The 20,991-nt window shown below is 48.5% G+C and overlaps 1 protein-coding gene across 2 annotated transcripts in view; it reads left to right on the top strand.

Moving 5' to 3' along the window:
• The window catches only part of GSDME (gasdermin E), a 941,072-nt gene that overhangs the window by 79,435 nt on the left and 840,646 nt on the right, over positions 1 to 20,991 (top strand). The window contains exon 1 of one of the 2 annotated variants that reach the window (XM_069648198.1): positions 11,303 to 11,356. The exons of the other annotated variant lie outside the window; for it this stretch is intronic. The gene's annotated coding sequence lies outside the window, so the exon portion shown is untranslated. Of the gene's footprint in view, positions 1 to 11,302; positions 11,357 to 20,991 lie in introns of those variants that run through there. 2 annotated transcript variants of the gene reach the window in all.

Here is a 20,991-nt window from a genome sequence, read left to right as displayed (position 1 = left end):
ATGCTTGCTTAGGCAGGAATCTGTTGTGGCTTTTGTGCTCCCCTAACCAGTTTCTTGCCTCAGCTGCGCACTGTTCGCATGCGGTCCGTAGTATATCGGGACAGAGTCTGATGTTTTCCTTTATGTATCTGGTGTTCACCGTGTCAGGGTGACTCCTGACTCAGATGTTGTAGATCTTATCAGCGAAGGAGTTTGACTATTTGTAAACTTCCCACTGATCCCCCCCTCAGGTATCAGTGCTGCGCCTCTAGCTGCTGTGGCACCCAGGTGTTTCCCCACTCCACTAGTGCCGTGGGTCGTGCTCCTCACCTCCCAAGAAGTGGATCTGTTGGCTCATCAATGGGAAAAGATGGGAAAAGATTCTCGGCTCTTCGCCCCAAATGGCAGCGCCGCTGAGCCGTGCTATTGCTGGGTTGAGACCATCCCCGCTTTGCGATCCCTCCTGACCCGTGCGTCACCATGGGTTTATAACCCCCATCCGCTCCAAAGGGGATCGAGATTCGCCAGGCTCATGTACCGCCCATGTGTCACCCTGGTGTAGCTGCTCTGCAATTAAATGCCATGCTGGGCCATCCGTAGTGGCTTTTCGTCCCTTCAAAACCAGCGCACTTGCCCAGGCGCCTTCCATTGATTATGTCAGGGGGTTGACTCTGTCAATGGGCCCTTCCTCCGTTGCTTCTCCCTCCCCGGCAGCCCGCACCAGGTCCGGTCACCGTGGGGGTTCCCGCTATTCTCTCCTGCTGAGTACCGCCAACGTTCTGGCGGCATATGGCCTGAGCTGGTCTCATGGGCCCCCTCACCCGTGTTGACCTGCCGATGATGGGAGTTCCTCTCACTCCGCCACTCCTCACGCTCGAAGTTCGAAGTCCCTGCTGACCCGCTTGTACTGCGCAGGCTGGTTCACGCCTCAAGGAGTGTCCCGCTGCCACAGTTCCACCTTTCTGCCTCGCCTCTCCAATTGTGCTCCGATCCTACTAGCTGCGCTCCGCTGGTCTTGCCAGTTTCCTCCGCTTCAGCCCTTGTGGCTCTGCCGGACATATACTTTCAATGGGACCATCAGGCGCCCGCCATTCTCCTCAAACTGCTGGCCTCCGTTCTGACATTAAACCTCCATCGCAGCCCCTCTCCGCTCCAGGGTCGGGTGTGTGCCGGGTCTCAGCGTTCAGAGCTGGCTCCTCCTCCGCTACCTCCGAACCTTCGTTTCACCAGGGCTTCCACGTGTTCTCCGAAACCACACTTCCCCAGCAGCGATTCACTTCCAGATTTTGCATAGCTTGATGGGTGAGTTACACACACAATGCTACATCAGAACACTAGTTTTCCATCAGAGAATCCCCCAGGTGATTACTGGATTTATTTGGGTGTACAGGAGCTCACGAAACCGCAGCCATCATGGCTGGGCTCTCTAGCGCACGCTACTTTAACACACAATGGGCCTCATTACACGGACGGCGGTAAGGGTTAACGGTCACCGTTAATGGCAACGGTGACCGTTAACCCTTACCGCCGTACTACGAGGTCCCTTTGCGGGTTGGAGGATGTAACGCCTGCTTCTTGCAGGCGTTAAAATCCAACCCGCTAAGGGACCTCGGAGCTAATTACGGCACCGCAAAATTGCGGTGCCGTAATTAGCGCCTTCCCCAGTCCCATAGAGCCCTATGGGGCAGAAATGGGAATGGGGAAGGGCAATGGCGGAAAGGGGATTTACCGCCCCTCCAACCTTGGAATGGGGCGGTAAATCCCCTTTCCGCCAAGGCGGTGCCGGTATTTTACCGGCATGAGCCATGGCGCTAATAGCGCCATGGCTCACCGCCTACCGTGTAATGAGGCCCACTGTTATTCTTACGATTGTAACAATGCACCTGGCAGATACAGGGATGGGCATGGGGGAGAACCGAGATCACACTAACTCACACACACTTCACTCGTTCCAAGACAGATCAGCACTCGCAAGGTCCTCCACCTTAGTTTTGAGCTATAATTCTGATGCCACCCTCGGCGATCTGGGCTTGGATGGTACTGTGGCATGTGGGGGTCATGGGATGAACGCATGGCAAAGCCGTATTTCTCATGTGGGGATCGTTGGGGGCAGGAGGACCTTGCTATCTGTTCTGTGGGATGGTACTGCCAAGAGGTGCTGGGCTCCCTTCTCATGACCTTGCAGGCCCATTCTTCCCGGGCGCAATGGCCTGTAACTTTCTGAACAATGAAGGAGGTTGTGGATCTCACAGACCTGGCCAGGGTGGGGTTGGTGTTCGCGCTCATGCAAGGGGCCTAATCCTAATACACAGAATACTGTTCGCTGCCCTTGGGCCTAACTTCTAAAATAGCTGCTGCTTGCCAAGATGGTGTTTACACCTGCATCTGTCATATAACTTTTAATGCATGCACTAAGGTGATTGTGCACCCCCCTTTTATGTGTACGCCCTAGAGCCCCCCTGCTCCCTGGATGGGCTCTATTAGCATCTAGTTCTTGTTCAGTATCGCGTAGGGGGGTGGGAAGACCCTCTCTCCTTCCCAACAAAAGCCAGTGATTTTGTCTTTTGTACAAACATGAACAGAGGGTCTGCAGAGAGTAAGGGGGGAATAGGGGCACCAAAGGAGAGAGGGGTCCTGATGAGTGTGGAAACAGTGGGTGAATAGTGAGGGAAAACGTTGAGCCTGTTTGGATTTAAAGTATCTGTGCTGCAGAGATCTACGCGCAACTTGCAGATTACAGACTCCATTACAAATATTATAGATGAGGTGCTTGAGCCAGCCAGTGAATTCTACATCATTTTCAGAGCCCAAGGGATCAATGCAATTTCTACAGGGATTTATGGGAAAAGCAATCTTTGTTTGGGGCTCTGTCATGCCATTGGTGCCCTTTTCAAAATAAAAACACCTCTGCAACTTTTGTGATGCCAATTCAAGAGATTTATATAAATATTACACGGCCCGCGGTAGTGGGCGTGTAGTTATGGTAAAGTTGCTAAACTCATAAGAAGAGCACTTTTCCGGCAGCTTATAACTTTATTACCCCTGGAGGAAACCTCACCAAACTTTGCAAAAAAATATATGGTCTGGTCTGAATTTTTTCACCAAGTTGGGAGAGGTTTCGTGCAGGGGGGTGGGCAAAGTTATAGGGGGGTCTTTTTTCCATAGACTGAATGGGGAAAACTTTGTGCACTGCTACATGCCGAACGGTTGGACTGATTTTGACCAAACTTGCGGCAGGAGCAAGGGCTTGGGTCAGAAAGTGTGCTTTTGTGTGTTTGGTGGAAATCCGACTAGTGGTTTTGTTGCAAAGAACTGAGATGTAAGTCCCAAAAAATTAGTGATATCTGGGTCCGCTCTGCTGACCCATTTCCCTGTTCGCTCCACGGACAGAAGTGTCATTGACTTGCGGTACGGCATGCTGTCAGAGTAGTTTGGACGCGGCCGGTGGTTGGCTGGAGGGAAGCTTGGTGTACGTCAACATCTTTTGGGGACGCCGCCATGGTGTATCGGAGGTGGAAGGGTCTGGAAAATGTACCGTATGGAATGCGTTGGCGGCAGTAAGGGAGGGAACGGATGGGGTAGTGAGAAGTGGTTAATGTGACATATGTAGGCGAGTACTGTGTGTGGTGATTTGAGGCAACTGTCGTAACGGCCCCATAGCTTCTGCCGCAACCTGTTTGCAGCAACCTCTTTTCATGGTGAGTGGTGGCAGGTGAATTGCAGAAGGGGGGTTATTTACACATGACATAGGGTGGATGGGAGTGGGGGTGGCTGTGCACTGCGGATGGAATCCAGTAGTTGGAGACTTGGTGGCATGCATGGGTGAATGAAGGTGCAGTAGGTCTATGGGAGGATTGGACTATTGGGTGCATGGGCGAAGGCCGTAGGGTGTAGGGCATGCACTCAAGAGCATAGGGCTGCAACATACCCACCTCAGGAATGCATCTTTGACTCTGCATTCGGTACAGGATGGTGCTTGTAAAGTGTGATATGTGCAGATTGGTTGCAGTACGGCAAGTGTTGTGACCAGAATGTGGGTAGGTTGGCAGTGACACAGTACTTTCTGAATGGAAGTGGGGACTCCATAGTAAGTGAATGAAAGTGCACAGGGGTGCAGGAGAGAGTGTTTTCTTTACACATTATGTTCACTGTTGCAATTTGTTGCTGCATAGATGCATGGTGGTACGCAGATTGGGTAGGAGTGCTGGTGGCAGTGGTGTGTATATGGATGGTGACATGGTGACATGACATTGCTGTGGGTCTGTGCACGGCCTGTGCTGTGTACTGATTTCTTCAAGTAGGTCCAATGCTGTGAACATTTTGTGGTTAGTGACACAATACTTTGTGAATGGCTGTGGGTAGCGGTGGTGGAGGCTGGGATGTGTTTGTGGATTCTGGTAATTGCGACCTGTTTTCATGCATGGGTGTTTTGTCAGTGCTTAATGTTAGCTGCCCACATGGCCATTATGTTAACTGGTGCAATTTGGTGTTGCATAGCGCCATGGCGCTGTTGTGGTTGGATAGGAGGGCTGGTGGCAGTGGTGGGTATGTGGATTGTCGTACTTGCTGACATGGTGGCATTACGTTGCTGTGGGTGTGTTCAAAGGCTAGACTTTTGGGTGCATGGCCAAAGGCCATGCACTCAAGAGCCTAGGCTCGGAGGACACCTATGGCAGTAATGCATTTTTGAATGTGCATCACTTAGATGGTGGTGACATGTAAGGAATGGTTGTGGAGCACATTTCAGTTGTTATAGGCCAGTGTTGCAAACAGATTGTGGGTAGGTTGGAAGTGGCACAATACTTTGTGAATGGAAGTGGGTAAGCCTATACTATGTGATTGAAAGTGCACAGGGATGCAGTAGAGATTGTTTTGTTTGTACATTATGGTAACTGTTGCAATTTGCTGCTGCATACCTCCATGGGGGTGCTCTGTGTTTGGAGATGCTGCAGTTAAATGTCACGCAGTGTGGGCTCTGGGTGCAGTGTTTGCATACTTTCGGTATGGTAGAGCTGTGGGTGTGTTCAAGGCCTAGACTATTGGGTGCATTGCTGAAGGCCGTAGCCCGTAGGCCATGCACTCTAGAGCCTAGACCTTGAGGACACCCATGGCAGTAATGCATTTTTGAATGTGCATCAGTTAGAGGGTGGTGACATGTAAGGAATGGTTGTGGAGCACATTTCAGCTGTTATAGCCCAGTGTTGCAAACCGATTGTGGGTAAGTTGGAAGTGGCACAATACTTTGTGAATGGAAGTGGGTACGCCCATAGTATGTGATTGAAAGTGCACAGGGATGCAGGAGAGATTTGTACATTATGGTATCTGTTGCAATTTGTTGCTGCATAGCTCCATGGCGGTGCACTGTGTTTGGAGATGCTGTAGATGCTGTAGTGAAATGTCATGCAGTGTGGTCTCTAGGTGCAGTGTTTGCATACTGTCAGTATGGTAGAAGGTGTGGGTGAATGGCAGTTTATATGTGCTTGGATAGTGTGCTGTGTGCACAATGCCTGCATTTTGTAGTTATTTTGGTAGTGACACAATACCTTCTCAGTGGAATTCGGTAAGACAATAGTATGTGAATGAAAGGGCATAGGGGTGCCGGAAACAGTGTAATGTTTATACATTATGGTAACTGTTGCATGTAATGCTGTGCATGTCCATTACAGTGTGGAGGTAGGTTAGGAGTGCTGGTGCCACTGGTGCATATGTGCACAGTGGTAGTTGGTGACATGATGACATGCATGATTGCATTACGGTGCAGGGAATGTGTGCCAGGAGCACACCCACTAGAGCAATGCAGGTTTCATAGTGCATGAGGCACAGGGTGGTGATGTTTGGAGAATGGGTGTGGAGCACATTGTGGACGTGCTACAGCACTAAAAGTGAGTTGTGAAGCGTGTATTGTGCATTCCATGGTTGTGGTGATTGTTGCAACATGCTACAGTATTTGGTGTGCAGCAGAAGATGGTGCAGTGAGAAGTTGTGCAGTGTGGCGACAGGGTGCAGTGTGTACGTAATGTGAGTATGGAAGTGGGTATGGTTGAAGTGCAGCTCATGTGGTTGGTTAATGTGCTGTGTGCAGATTTATTGAAGTAGGCCCAATATTGTGCGGCTGTTGTGCATAGGTTGCCAGTGACACAATACTTTGTGAATGGCAGTGCATAGGGATGATGCAGGCTGTGGTATGTTTGTGGATTCTGTGAAAACAAAGTGTGACATGTTTTCGTGAATGGGTGTTTTATGGTGTGGGGGAGTGGGGTAGAAGTGCTGCTACGTATATTAAGTTTTTGCATAATGTTCGGTGCCCACATGGTCGCTTGCTTGGATGCATAGTGTTGTGGTGGGTGTGGAAAGGGCTGCAGTTTTGTGTGCATGGCCAAAGGTGTGCTGGGTGTGTCTTAGGATCTTTGTGGATGCTTCAATCGTGCATTATTTAGCAGAAGTTTCTGGTGGAGGGTTTTGCAATGAAACGGAACTTGTACTGTGAGTGTTCAACGGTAAATATGGAGTGGTGTATAGAATTGACAGTGTGCAATGCAGAGGTTTTTTATGTCATTGCTGCATGCTTGTTTGAAAATTTGTCGGCACCCAATAGGGGAGTGCTGCAAAAAGTGACCGTGCATAGGGAAGATGTATTGTCTCAGCTTTACTGGGCCGTGGCCCTCACTGAAGATGGGAAAGCGCATGTGCACATCCTGGCATTATGAGCAGGGTGGAAAGGGAAATGGAATTGTGGGAAATAGGCAAGTAGGAGTTCAAGGCGTGGTTCACAGGAAGGGGCGGTACCATTTCCTCCTAATACAGTATCGTGAGGGTAGTCGAGATGGAGAGACGTACAGTGCTTATCGTCAGTGATACTTTTGTGCGCCATCTGCACAGGTGTTGTGTGCAAAGAGGCGTTGCTGGTAATTTAGGGTTGGAAGGAGTGGACGTTCTCTGAGGCTGTCATGGTGACTGCAGTTCCGGCGGGATGGGTCGCCTTTGCAGATATGTGGCGTCCGTCACAAACGTTGACTTTGTCGTGCTGCGCTATGGAAGTCTACATTTGGGTTACATGTCGTGTGGACGATTAATCCGTCACCTGAAGAGGTTGCTGACCTCTGTGATGTGTATTTTTCCTACTGCAAAGGTTGTTTACTCATGCATTACACCAAGAGGCGTTTGGGTCCATGACAGTGTAATTTGTCCACAGCCAGAGGTTGCAAGGTGTGCTATAAAAAGAATTATGCGTGATTTTATGCAGACTGCTGGCATGTTCTCCACCCACTATGTGGTCGCAAAATACACAGTGGTCCCGTAGAAATGGCATTTATTTGAGCACCATTGGCAATGTCGTTTTCTTTTACACTGTGCAAGAAGCATTGACCATAATGTGGTAAAAATGTGAGGAGAGGCAAACAGACACGCATATAAAGAGAAAATTAAAAATAAAGTTGCTGGCACGCACGTCACAAAAAATAAAAACACCTTAATACATCTATAATGGAGGACTGACTGCCCTACCCAGTTTGATATTGTTTAACCCCAGTCCCCTAGCCCCCACACTATCACAAAAAGGTAATCAATTACATGGTACTTTCAGGATTACACGTGCCACATCCAGGGTGGCTATGTGGATGTATACGGATGGAGAAATCGTGCATACTTTCATTGAACTTTTTTTTTTTAAACGTGTTTATTTTAAACAGGCAGGTTATGGCAATACAAAGCTTAATCACTTGCGACATGTAGCATACAGTAATACCATTTGACGCTCCTCCCACCCCACCCTTCGGTCTCAAGTTCCTTCTTCACTTCCCTGTAGGGGGTCTCCATCCCGAATAGTTCTCCTGGCCAGTTGGGGCTTGAAAGTCAGGGCTGGGAACCTTTGGTCAAACTCCAATACTGGACCCCAGATGTTGCGATAGCGATGCAAGGTGCCTGCTCCGGCAGCCGTCACCTTCTCAGCGATCAGGATGTCCCAGACCTTTATCCACCAGAAAGGCATGAGAGGGCCTTCCGTCGTTTTCCTGGTGCGGGCTATCACGTTCCTACCTGCAAGTAGGCATTGTGACAATAGTTTGGCCTTGGGGCCAGACCTGGGGTAGATCCCGAGGATCGGTGCTCCAAGGAGGATAGGTTCGGGGGCCAAGAGCAGTCGCACCTGAGTGATGTCCGCTATCGTCGCCAGGCATTGTTTCCAGGCCTTGGGGCAGGACCACCACATGTGGAAGAAGGAGCCTATTTGGCCGCACTGCCTCCAGCATTAAGGGTTCATCGTGGAGTTCATGTGGTGGAGTCTTAGGGGAGGGTAGTACCACCGGAGGAGGATCTTGTAGGCGCACTCTCTATTTGTGATGCATGATGAGGAGGTGTGAGCCTGGGAACAGATGTCAACCCACTGTTGGTCTTCAATCGGATGGCCCAGGTCCGCCTCCCATAGGGCCATATACCGGGTCTTGGAGGATAGGAAGTCCGTTTGGAGGCGCTTGTATAGAGTGGATATTCTTCCTCGGGGCGGGAGCTCCTTAAGGGTCAATTCGATGGCTGTGGGGGGACGAGTAGCCGCCTGGCGAGTCGGTGGATGAGTGCACCAGTGGCGTAGCTGGGTATAAGTGAACCTATCTCGTTCATGGATCCCAAAGAGTTCTTTGCATCGCTCAAAGGTGCAGGGTTGGCCCCCTTCAAAAAGTTGACCCAGGGTCTCTAGGCCTCCTGCAATCCAGGCCTTAAAATTCCGGGGAGACAGACCAGGAGAAAAGGTCGGGTTCATGAACACTGGGGAGAGGGGGCTGAGCCCCGTCGGGATCCTCTTCTGTCTCAACGCCTTGTCCCACACCGAAATGGTGTGTTTGGTGGATGCCAGGAGATTCCGCCACTGTCGCCGTTCCGGACAGGGGACATGTGGGAGAAAGCGTAGCGGGAGGGGCAACTGCGCTTGTTCGAGGTATACCCATCTGGGGCGGTTGGTGAGGGCTTGCCATGATTGGATACAAGACAGGTGAGCCGCCATTTGGTATTTCTGCAAGTCAAGGACCCCGAGCTCACCCAATTTCGCGTTTCCCAGCATCGTGGATTTAGGGATCCCGGGCTTTTTCCCCTTCCAAATAAATTGCAGCATTTTCTTCTGTAAGCATTGAAGGGCCGGCGCCGGGACCGGCACCGGGAGTGTGGAGCATGCATACAGAAATCTCGGTAGTAAGTTCCTCTTACAGGCTGTAATACGGCCCATCAGCGATATCTCCTGTGTTACCCAGCGTCTCAAATCTGCCTCCAAGTTTGTAAATAATGGGGGAAAATTAGCCCGATAAGTCTCGCTTGGGCTGGCCGGGATCTGAACTGCCAAGTAGCTAATTCCTTTGGTCGACCATTGTATTGGGCACAGCGGAACCAGGGCCTCTCGGGCTTCTCGGGTCAAGCCCACTCCCATGGCGACTGATTTCCGGTAGTTGACTGTGAAGCCTGTGACCCTGCCATAGCTCGTTATCTCAGCCAGGGCTTGAGGGAGGGAGGGAGGAGTGGGGTTTCGTGATAGTCTGGAGGACATCATCCGCATAGATCCGCTGGGCAAACGGTTCCATAATGAAAGCGAAGAGAAGCGGCGACAGCGGGCATCCTTGTCGGGTTCCGCATGTTAGGTTGATGGGGGAGGAGAGGGTGCCGTTAACTCTAAGAAGGGTTTTGGGGGCTTTGTAATTTGCCAGCGTCATGGTGCAGAACTCCGGGCCAAATCCAAAAGCCGCCATGGTGAGCCTCATGAAAGTCCAATCCACTTTGTCAAATGCCTTGGTCGCATCCAGGGCCAAGAGCACCAACTCCCGGGAATCCCGGGAGGCGAGTTCCACCAGATCCAAGGCTCTTCGAATGTTGTCAGCCGTGGAGCGGTGTCTAAGGAAGCCACTCTGATCCGCACTGATTATCTTCGGCAAAAATCGAGACAGACGGGACGCCAGGATTTTAGAGTAAATATTGGCATCTATGTTGAACAGGGCGATGGGTTTATATGATGCAGGGTTCCTCGGATCGCCCCCAGGTTTAGGTAGTAGGACCGTAATTGATTCCTGCATGGACGGGGTTACAGTGCCTGTAGTCCTGAACGAGTTAAACAACTGTACCAAAGGTGCTAATAGTTGGGGTTTGAAAATCTTGTAGAACCTGGTTGTATAGCCATCAGGGCCAGGGGCTCGGGATTTAAGAGCTTTTATTGCCTCGTCCACTTCTTCGTCAGTGATCGGCGCCTCGATAGAGTCACGGGCTGTCCTTTTTAGCCGGGGAAGCGATTGTTTATCAACATTATTAGTTCTCCAACACACTCTTCCACTCATAATCTCAAGACATGCAGCCTGGCATCCTATAGGAACACACATAACACACCAATAATCTACAATTTAATATTTTTTCCTATGTTCATTAGTTAATCGCTAACTCCACTTAAAGTACTTATTCGATTCTCAATATAATGTGTGAGGCACATAACATTTTACAGTGTAGAAACATATGCATTATAAATATAATGTCAGACTATTGGCGGTCAGCATCATAAGTGCGGTCCTTTTTTGTAGTAGTGTCATTGCGTTTCATATTCCGGAACACTGTGCAAACTTCTTAGTTTATTTCTCACCATAGCCCAACATGGATGTGCTTTTAATAATTACCATTCAACAACATATCCCAAAATATGGCGACCGACCAATTTTGGGTTCAGAAACTAAAGATGGACTGCCAATGTTGCCCCGGCAACCACACAACCAACTAACTGAACACACTCAAAAATGGCGGCTATCCAAACTAAGGGGATAGAAACTGATGATGGCTACCACAGGTTGCCCCGGCAACCAAGATCAACAATATTAGAATAGCAGTGAAACGCCGGCGCATCAGCGAGATGGTCAGCAGCTGACGAGCTGTCCAGACATGTATCTAGAGGTATGTGGTGGCATACACTGTGTTCTTTTCGCGTCCTCTGCTTTATGCTGCACAATTATTTCTCACATTCAAGCCGCACAGCAATATAACTTGAGTTCATATATAATGTGTACACGGCAGCCAGAACGCGTACACAGTCACCAGTTTTCAGGCGGATTACGCCAGATCAGTAACCACAATCTTCTTGTTCTCCAGCACGTATGAATCGCTGCCTATGATGCCTATGCCTCCTACATTCACATATCCGCATGCATACACATTTGTACAGTGCTATGCATAAAGTGATTTATTGGGATACTGTAGAGAAATCTAAACGCGTGCGCACACATGTGTTGTGTAATCTGCAAACATTTGCAAGGGAATGTCCCATTAAATACAAACCTTGCAATATTATTTCTTTCACAGCGGGATTGAGCCCGGGTAGTACGTTCAACTTCCATTATGCCAGAATACTTTGGCCTACTTGATACAGGTAATGTTTTTGAAACAATCCATATTCAAACTTAATGGACTCTGAGATTTGCCTCAACATAGCGTTTTCACCGTGCCTCATCACTATTCTTTTGATAACATTTTTCGGCACATTACATTTTGCAACACATTATTAAACTTGTAACACGGCTATTCGTACCTTTCACGTCATCTATTGTACAATGACGAGTGTTTTTATAACGTGACATAGTTCCCATTTTCACTAACTTTATTCTTATTGGCCAAATGCATTTTCTAATTATGCATATATCTTATCTTTAATTTTCCATTATAATTCAGATAAACTTCCAAACTTGTTTTTTTTAAAATAAATTGCTAACCTTTCTGTTCTTTTTCTTTTGTCTTTACCTCGTTGAATCCGTCCCCATTCCCTACCCTTTCTCTCTGTCTAACATTTCCACATTCAAAAATGTGACAATGATTTAACTGTTTAATTTGTTATTCCACCAGAAAATGCATGTATAACAGTATTAATTTGTTGATAATATGTGATAGAGTAAGCCCAGGTTTGAAAAAGCAATGATGTACTTGCCGAAACACGTGTCACCTATGGACTAAAACATGATTAATACCTATGATTCTGTCTTTGATTATTTAAAAGCACTTATCTCAAGTATACTTTCCTTAGTGTGCCGTAGTATCAATTTTTGAGGGGCAATTTTTTGAGGGGCTTTTCCAATACCTAAGTCTTTAAGCAGGTTTTCAACCGCCAGTTCCATGCGGCCCTTGAGATCATTTTCCGGAACCCCAATTATCCGTATGTTATTCTTGCGTGATCTGGATTCCAAATCTTCACATTTTGCTTTTACGGTCTTCATGTCACGGGTGAGAGAGGCAACCATGTCCTGAAGGGCATGCAGTCAATCTTCATTAGTTCCAATTCTAGACACCGCCTCAGTGATCCTGTTCCCGGCCTGGTCAATTTGGGACTTAAGAGATGCGACATTGGTATTTATGTCGTCCAACTTTTCATGGAAAGAGGCAAAGTTTTTAGCCATGGATTCCATCATTGTGGCGAGGTCAGGAGTCGGCGTGCCTGGACGTGAATCAGGGCCGTCCTGATTGGAGGATGTATGACCCGACTCCGATCTCGGTGTTGCTTTGGTGAACTTGTCCATGGCCCCCACTTGGTTGGCGCCTCGAGATTTGTTCGGCATTACTGTGCAGTTGAGGACGTGGGAGTGCTCAGATAGGTGAAGACTGGAAATGGTATGGGATACAGCTGTCCGGGCCAGGGCAAACTACATGTGGTGATTATGTCAGGGAACGCTGGGAAATTGGAATGGAGGTCCAGCAGAGCAGGGTAACACAGCTTCTGAGACTGGCCAGCTAATACATGGGCAGGAGCTGCGATGTGGAAGAGCGGGCAAGTCTATTATCAGTCACTTGGTAAGTAATGAAGGGATGCGGCAGGCCGTTTTCGTATAGATGGAACAGGTAGCAATGGCAAAACTATCATATGCTTGCACACAGGTCCCTGCCTCTAGCCAGTGGCCATTTGTGGTCATGTAAGATGAACCACAGGACAGCCTTACGTGAAAGCGCGAGAAGCAAAAAGTGACAGGATCGTGGAAGCATGAACAGTCCAGTTCCAATAGTATATTGACACAGTTATATATGTAGGGTCACAGGGCCGCCACACAGGTGTCAGCAATGATATGGGAGGAGGAGGGGTCGCCCTCGACAGGCCACCCGTCCCACGGCTGCCACCCGTGCAACGGCCCAGGTGTAGGAAATGGGCATAATGCCGTTTCACAATGCGGGAAACACCCGCGGGGGGTCAGTAGGTCACAGGAGGAGCAACAAAGGCCCGTGCAAGTCTGGCACCTCCAGGCACACGGAACCCTAAGGAGCGGGCCGTCCCCAGCTCCTCAACTGAACCGGCGGCAGGTCGGCTCGCTCCTGGAGCCCAAGGACGTACACAAGGCTCCGAGGTGTACTGATAGGAGAAGCACTGGGCTGCGATCCCACAGCTCACAGTGTGGCCCTCATGGGCAATGTGAGCACAGCGGGAATCCAGCGCAGATTCAGGGCTAGCAGAGCAGATCGGGCAGTGCACCTCCCCCACCACCACTCCGCTCCAGGTCTTGAATGCAGCAATGCAGCGGGCGCTGCAAGCAGCCAAGCCCGCAAAGCCAGATGGCAAGTTCGATTTGGAACGGCAGTGATTGCGGGGAGCCGCTCCACCGCGCGGCCATCCCGTGGCAGTCATGGCCCAGGCGGGACCCAGGCTCTCCACGCCACGCACCTGAGGCAGCCGGCACCGATCACGGCAAGGGTCGCATATGGTGGTAAGAGGCAGAGCAGCACCCATGGCCCCAGTGAGCGCGGTATGCCACGGGTGATGAGCCTGGCTCCGCAGTGGCCCCAGGTAGGCGAGCAGAGGTCCCGCGCATCTCGGGGAAAGATTGCCACTAACGAGGCCGCCCACAAGGCCAGGCAGTGGACAGTCGCATCAAGTATAATCAAAAAATGACAGAGCAAACTGCTGATGTAGTCGGATATGTGCCGATGATGCACGGAGCTCTGAAGCTGGGCAGCCATTTCCCAGGCTGCTCAACAGCGCCCCCTCCAGAGGCACAACTTCTAACACAGATTTTTCTAACATAGGATTCAAACAAGAATCACCAATATCAGACCTGAATTTTAACTTTCTTTTAGCCTCGCCTTTTGTATTTTTCCTCAATTTGATTTTTTACTATACATGAAGGCATGGTTTACTTTATTTTTTCTATAATTACAGGTACAGGGTTCTACGTTTTTCGTTATCAACTTTTTATTTTTATCATTTTGATGCACTGCATTAGATCTTTGCATACTAGTGCCATGTTCACATACCACCTTTCAGCCAATATTCATACTTTTATGAATTAAAAGAGATTGTACATCCAATTTCACATCTAAACGTGAACACCTGGCATTAAACATCTTGCTGGATGTCATGCTATTATCACTGATGCTTGTATTCTTACTCTCACTGGGATCATGTATGGGTTGGTCAAGGCTTCTTCAACATCTTTGGACTTCTGCGACACAACTCCTTCACTTAATACACAACCACCATGGATATTCCCATCTATCACACCAATGCCTACTCCAAGTGTGTTAACTGACTCAAAAGGAATGATATCTACTGCTAAAGGAGACATTTTAATGTGTTCGAGGGGTGAAGGACTCACAAAATGATGCAGACATGTTGTTACCAAGGTACTTGACTCCGTCATCCTCCAAATCACAACGTGGAAGATCTATATTTACCATAGCTGACAAGCCATTTTCCGCACTATTGTGTACCATCACTTGGGTATTTAAATTATTGCCCTCTATGGTAAATGTTAATGACACAGCAGCATCTCCAGCAACACCATTAGCCTCACTCATATTCTCAAATGGGATATGTTCATTATTAAGAGAGCATGTACTCGTAGGAATAGAAACATCATGTGAGGGAAGATTTAATATTAACGGTGCATTGACACTCCGTGTACGGAGCTCATCACTACAAATCACATCACCCAGCAATATGGAGCTTACACAACCAAGATCTTTTGCAAGTTCGCCAGCTAACTCTTTTGCTGCTACCTCTTTGTTATTTATAGACTTAGGGAGTTTAGGAAAATACTGTCATTTGTTTACATAACACTTGTAAAGCTTTAGGGTGGAAAATAACTTTAAGTATACATATAGGCGGTCCCCGTAACACCTTATGTTTCCCGAGACATTGTTTATCCATATTTTGTGTATTTGTCTCTCTGATGCTTCTCTGTTGCACAATTAACATCAGATAAAGGACCAAGATATGCTTATCCGCTTACTCAATGTTTGTAAATGCTGGTAAATTCCAGAGAAGCACAGTCATTGTACAAAGCACAAAAAACGAACTTCGCCACTGAAAGCGAGCTTCCAAAGTATAGTTTAACCATCTACCACAATTTAAACCGCCACCAGCAGTGGTGCGTATGCGGGTGATTTATTCTAGCCTCACTCACCTCCCCCACTGCACGCGCTGCACACACTCCACACTCCTCCACACCTCACCATTTGCAATTTATTTCCTCCGTCTACTGTCCCCCGTCAGCATGAATGACACGGCGCGGCACAGGCTCAGACTTACCTGGCTTTACAGCACCAGGTCATCACATGAAGCAAAGGCATCAAACGGGGGAGGGCAAAGGGAGAAGGGAGATAGGAGCCGGGCAGGAAGGAGGTCAGGGCAATGGCAGGGGCAAGCAAAAGTTTCAGACTGCAGTGCAGTGGAGTGCACAAGCACAAACACAACCAAAGCAGCCAAACAGCGACTTCACGAAGCGCGTGCGCAGAAGCGTGCAGATTCCCCTTATGTAGGCTTCTGGATAACAGAGGGGGCGTGGCTACACCTGGCTGAAAGATTTCAAATCCACGAGTAAATTCTTCTTTAATGGTCCAGGAGTCTCTAACAACAATTGCCAAAGCCCAAAGAGAATAATATCAAGGCAAGTTATAAAGAACCAACATTGCCAAAGCCAAGAGAGGGCAGTTAAGAATCCAAGTGTTTGTGGATCTTATTGCCAGTGTGTAAAAGAGGCTATAAGAAGACCTGGTTTAGACCTACGTTGCCAAAGCCAAAGAAGAGAAATAGTGAGAGAAAAACATTGTCAGCAGGTGGTTAATGTGGAAGTGGTGAAATAAGAGTGACAGGAAGGTTCTCCATCTGACAGGAGATATTTAGGAGGAGTGGAGCATAACCTGCATTGCGTGTGGCAATCACAATCGGGTAACAAACAGCACAAATGTGTATTTTGTCTTCTGAGAAGAGGTAGTCAACCTTGATGTTATGTAGGAAAAGACATTGTTATATGGTTGTAAACACCACTTTACCACAGATGTACTTGTAATTAGGAGTTGCATCTGTCCTGGCGTGGGATTAGACCAGAACAAAAGGACCTTGTAGTAGTGTTCCTGACAGGCGAGTGGACCAGATGAAAGTTATTAAAGTACTTTAGTGTGCTACAAGCATTGAAGAAGAAGTGGAAGAACCACTATTGTGTTTTCAGAATCATCCTGACAAAGACATTGTTGTTGATCCAAATGAACTATGGACGTATTCTTGTTTCATGGGAAGAAGTTGTATTGAACTCATTATCACAAGTGGACAGAGGGCAAACTTGTTGAACATTGTAAACTGTTGGTGGAGTTCAAGTTGGAACAAAACAACTTTATTGGAACTGTGTTGCGAGACAGGATTTCCTTATCCTTCTTTTGGTACTGTTGAACAAGATGCTCTTTGAATCTAGGGAAGGGAATTCACCAGGTTATGAGGAGAAACCTTTACCAGGTTGTGAACATGGCTGTTATTTCGAATGGATTGTGTCCGCCAACGTATTCCACATCTTTGACATGTAATGTCCACAGCTGTTTACTTCGGAAAGTTTTTCGGCAGAGGGTGTCCTGCATCGATGGCGTCGGGTCTATGTCCCTGGAAGGACTCTGGCAAGGGCGACGTCACCATATGTTATAAATAGGACGCACAGCGCCCGTAGCCTCAGTTCCGTTTTTTCCGCAAACGTGTTTGCTTCAGAGACTCGGCGTGCCTCGTGTATTCCTCGTGACTATGTCTTCTTCTTCGACCCCTCCGACTCCGCGGTCTGGCTTCAAGAGTTACCGGGACAGCAAGTTGAAGATGTTCATTACCGATCCGCATCACATGGGCGAGAGACATGACACTGACGATTGTTCCAAATGCCAGTTGCTGACTGCTAAGGCCTTGCGGGAGCGTAAGAGGAAGCTTCAGGCAGGTGGGGGTTCTAAACCCAGTAAGTTCCGTAAAACTTCCAAGGGGATATCCACCGACGATTTGAGGGGCGACTCTCCGCGTCGGAAGGAGTCCCGGGGATCTCGGTCCAGGAGTGGTTCCCGCCATTCGTCGTCCTCGTCTCTGCACTCCAGGAAGCGCTGTCACCGGTCGCCTTCCCCGCCGTCCTCTGAGGATGGAGCCGCGAGGAAAGTGGCATGTCCGACTAAGTCCTCGACTCCGGAGGAATGGGCTGCCTTCTGAGAACAGATGCTGGCGATTTTCCAATCCCAGGGCACAGTTCGTCTGTGCCTTCGCAAGAAGCCGGTAAGGAACGGTCTCGATCTGTGACTCGCACGCCTTTGGGCTCGGGTCCTCGACACGACTCATCAGGAACCTTTGAGGTCCCTGAGAAGAGGTAGTCAACCTTGATGTTATGTAGGAAAAGACATTGTTATATGGTTGTAAACACCACTTTACCACAGATGTACTTGTAATTAGGAGTTGCATCTGTCCTGGCGTGGGATTAGACCAGAACAAAAGGACCTTGTAGTAGTGTTCCTGACAGGCGAGTGGACCAGATGAAAGTTATTAAAGTACTTTAGTGTGCTACAAGCATTGAAGAAGAAGTGGAAGAACCACTATTGTGTTTTCAGAATCATCCTGACAAAGATATTGTTGTTGATCCAAATGAACTATGGACGTATTCTTGTTTCATGGGAAGAAGTTGTATTGAACTCATTATCACAAGTGGACAGAGGGCAAACTTGTTGAACATTGTAAACTGTTGGTGGAGTTCAAGTTGGAACAAAACAACTTTATTGGAACTGTGTTGCGAGAAAGGATTTCCTTATCCTTCTTTTGGTACTGTTGAACAAGATGCTCTTTGAATCTAGGGAAGGGAATTCACCAGGTTATGAGGAGAAACCGTTACCAGGTTGTGAACATGGCTGTTATTTCGAATGGATTGTGTCCGCCAACGTATTCCACATCTTTGACATGTAATGTCCACAGCTGTTTACTTCGGAAAGTTTTTCGGCAGAGGGTGTCCTGCATCGATGGCGTCGGGTCTATGTCCCTGGAAGGACTCTGGCAAGGGCGACGTCACCATATGTTATAAATAGGATGCACAGCGCCCGTAGCCTCAGTTCCGTTTTTTCCGCAAACGTGTTTGCTTCAGAGACTCGGCGTGCCTCGTGTATTCCTCGTGACTATGTCTTCTTCTTCGACCCCTCCGACTCCGCGGTCTGGCTTCAAGAGTTACCGGGACAGCAAGTTGAAGATGTTCATTACCGATCCGCATCACATGGGCGAGAGACATGACACTGACGATTGTTCCAAATGCCAGTTGCTGACTGCTAAGGCCTTGCGGGAGCGTAAGAGGAAGCTTCAGGCAGGTGGGGGTTCTAAACCCAGTAAGTTCCGTAAAACTTCCAAGGGGATATCCACCGACGATTTGAGGGGCGACTCTCCGCGTCGGAAGGAGTCCCGGGGATCTCGGTCCAGGAGTGGTTCCCGCCATTCGTCGTCCTCGTCTCTGCACTCCAGGAAGCGCTGTCACCGGTCGCCTTCCCCGCCGTCCTCTGAGGATGGAGCCGCGAGGAAAGTGGCATGTCCGACTAAGTCCTCGACTCCGGAGGAATGGGCTGCCTTCTGAGAACAGATGCTGGCGATTTTCCAATCCCAGGGCACAGTTCGTCTGTGCCTTCGCAAGAAGCCGGTAAGGAACGGTCTCGATCTGTGACTCGCACGCCTTTGGGCTCGGGTCCTCGACACGACTCATCAGGAACCTTTGAGGTCCCTGAGAAGAGGTAGTCAACCTTGATGTTATGTAGGAAAAGACATTGTTATATGGTTGTAAACACCACTTTACCACAGATGTACTTGTAATTAGGAGTTGCATCTGTCCTGGCGTGGGATTAGACCAGAACAAAAGGACCTTGTAGTAGTGTTCCTGACAGGCGAGTGGACCAGATGAAAGTTATTAAAGTACTTTAGTGTGCTACAAGCATTGAAGAAGACGTGGAAGAACCACTATTGTGTTTTCAGAATCATCCTGACAAAGACATTGTTGTTGATCCAAATGAACTATGGACGTATTCTTGTTTCATGGGAAGAAGTTGTATTGAACTCATTATCACAAGTGGACAGAGGGCAAACTTGTTGAACATTGTAAACTGTTGGTGGAGTTCAAGTTGGAACAAAACAACTTTATTGGAACTGTGTTGCGAGAAAGGATTTCCTTATCCTTCTTTTGGTACTGTTGAACAAGATGCTCTTTGAATCTAGGGAAGGGAATTCACCAGGTTATGAGGAGAAACCGTTACCAGGTTGTGAACATGGCTGTTATTTCGAATGGATTGTGTCCGCCAACGTATTCCACATCTTTGACATGTAATGTCCACAGCTGTTTACTTCGGAAAGTTTTTCGGCAGAGGGTGTCCTGCATCGATGGCGTCGGGTCTATGTCCCTGGAAGGACTCTGGCAAGGGCGACGTCACCATATGTTATAAATAGGATGCACAGCGCCCGTAGCCTCAGTTCCGTTTTTTCCGCAAACGTGTTTGCTTCAGAGACTCGGCGTGCCTCGTGTATTCCTCGTGACTATGTCTTCTTCTTCGACCCCTCCGACTCCGCGGTCTGGCTTCAAGAGTTACCGGGACAGCAAGTTGAAGATGTTCATTACCGATCCGCATCACATGGGCGAGAGACATGACACTGACGATTGTTCCAAATGCCAGTTGCTGACTGCTAAGGCCTTGCGGGAGCGTAAGAGGAAGCTTCAGGCAGGTGGGGGTTCTAAACCCAGTAAGTTCCGTAAAACTTCCAAGGGGATATCCACCGACGATTTGAGGGGCGACTCTCCGCGTCGGAAGGAGTCCCGGGGATCTCGGTCCAGGAGTGGTTCCCGCCATTCGTCGTCCTCGTCTCTGCACTCCAGGAAGCGCTGTCACCGGTCGCCTTCCCCGCCGTCCTCTGAGGATGGAGCCGCGAGGAAAGTGGCATGTCCGACTAAGTCCTCGACTCCGGAGGAATGGGCTGCCTTCTGAGAACAGATGCTGGCGATTTTCCAATCCCAGGGCACAGTTCGTCTGTGCCTTCGCAAGAAGCCGGTAAGGAACGGTCTCGATCTGTGACTCGCACGCCTTTGGGCTCGGGTCCTCGACACGACTCATCAGGAACCTTTGAGGTCCCTGAGAAGAGGTAGTCAACCTTGATGTTATGTAGGAAAAGACATTGTTATATGGTTGTAAACACCACTTTACCACAGATGTACTTGTAATTAGGAGTTGCATCTGTCCTGGCGTGGGATTAGACCAGAACAAAAGGACCTTGTAGTAGTGTTCCTGACAGGCGAGTGGACCAGATGAAAGTTATTAAAGTACTTTAGTGTGCTACAAGCATTGAAGAAGAAGTGGAAGAACCACTATTGTGTTTTCAGAATCATCCTGACAAAGACATTGTTGTTGATCCAAATGAACTATGGACGTATTCTTGTTTCATGGGAAGAAGTTGTATTGAACTCATTCAGAGGGCAAACTTGTTGAACATTGTAAACTGTTGGTGGAGTTCAAGTTGGAACAAAACAACTTTATTGGAACTGTGTTGCGAGACAGGATTTCCTTATCCTTCTTTTGGTACTGTTGAACAAGATGCTCTTTGAATCTAGGGAAGGGAATTCACCAGGGTATGAGGAGAAACCGTTACCAGGTTGTGAACATGGCTGTTATTTCGAATGGATTGTGTCCGCCAACGTATTCCACATCTTTGACATGTAATGTCCACAGCTGTTTACTTCGGAAAGTTTTTCGGCAGAGGGTGTCCTGCATCGATGGCGTCGGGTC

Source organism: Ambystoma mexicanum, chromosome 2q (genome assembly GCF_040938575.1).
Source record: "Ambystoma mexicanum isolate Mex_15411 chromosome 2q, UKY_AmexF1_1, whole genome shotgun sequence".
NCBI classification, from domain to species: domain Eukaryota; kingdom Metazoa; phylum Chordata; class Amphibia; order Caudata; family Ambystomatidae; genus Ambystoma; species Ambystoma mexicanum.
This window is presented reverse-complemented; position numbering and strand designations above follow the sequence as displayed.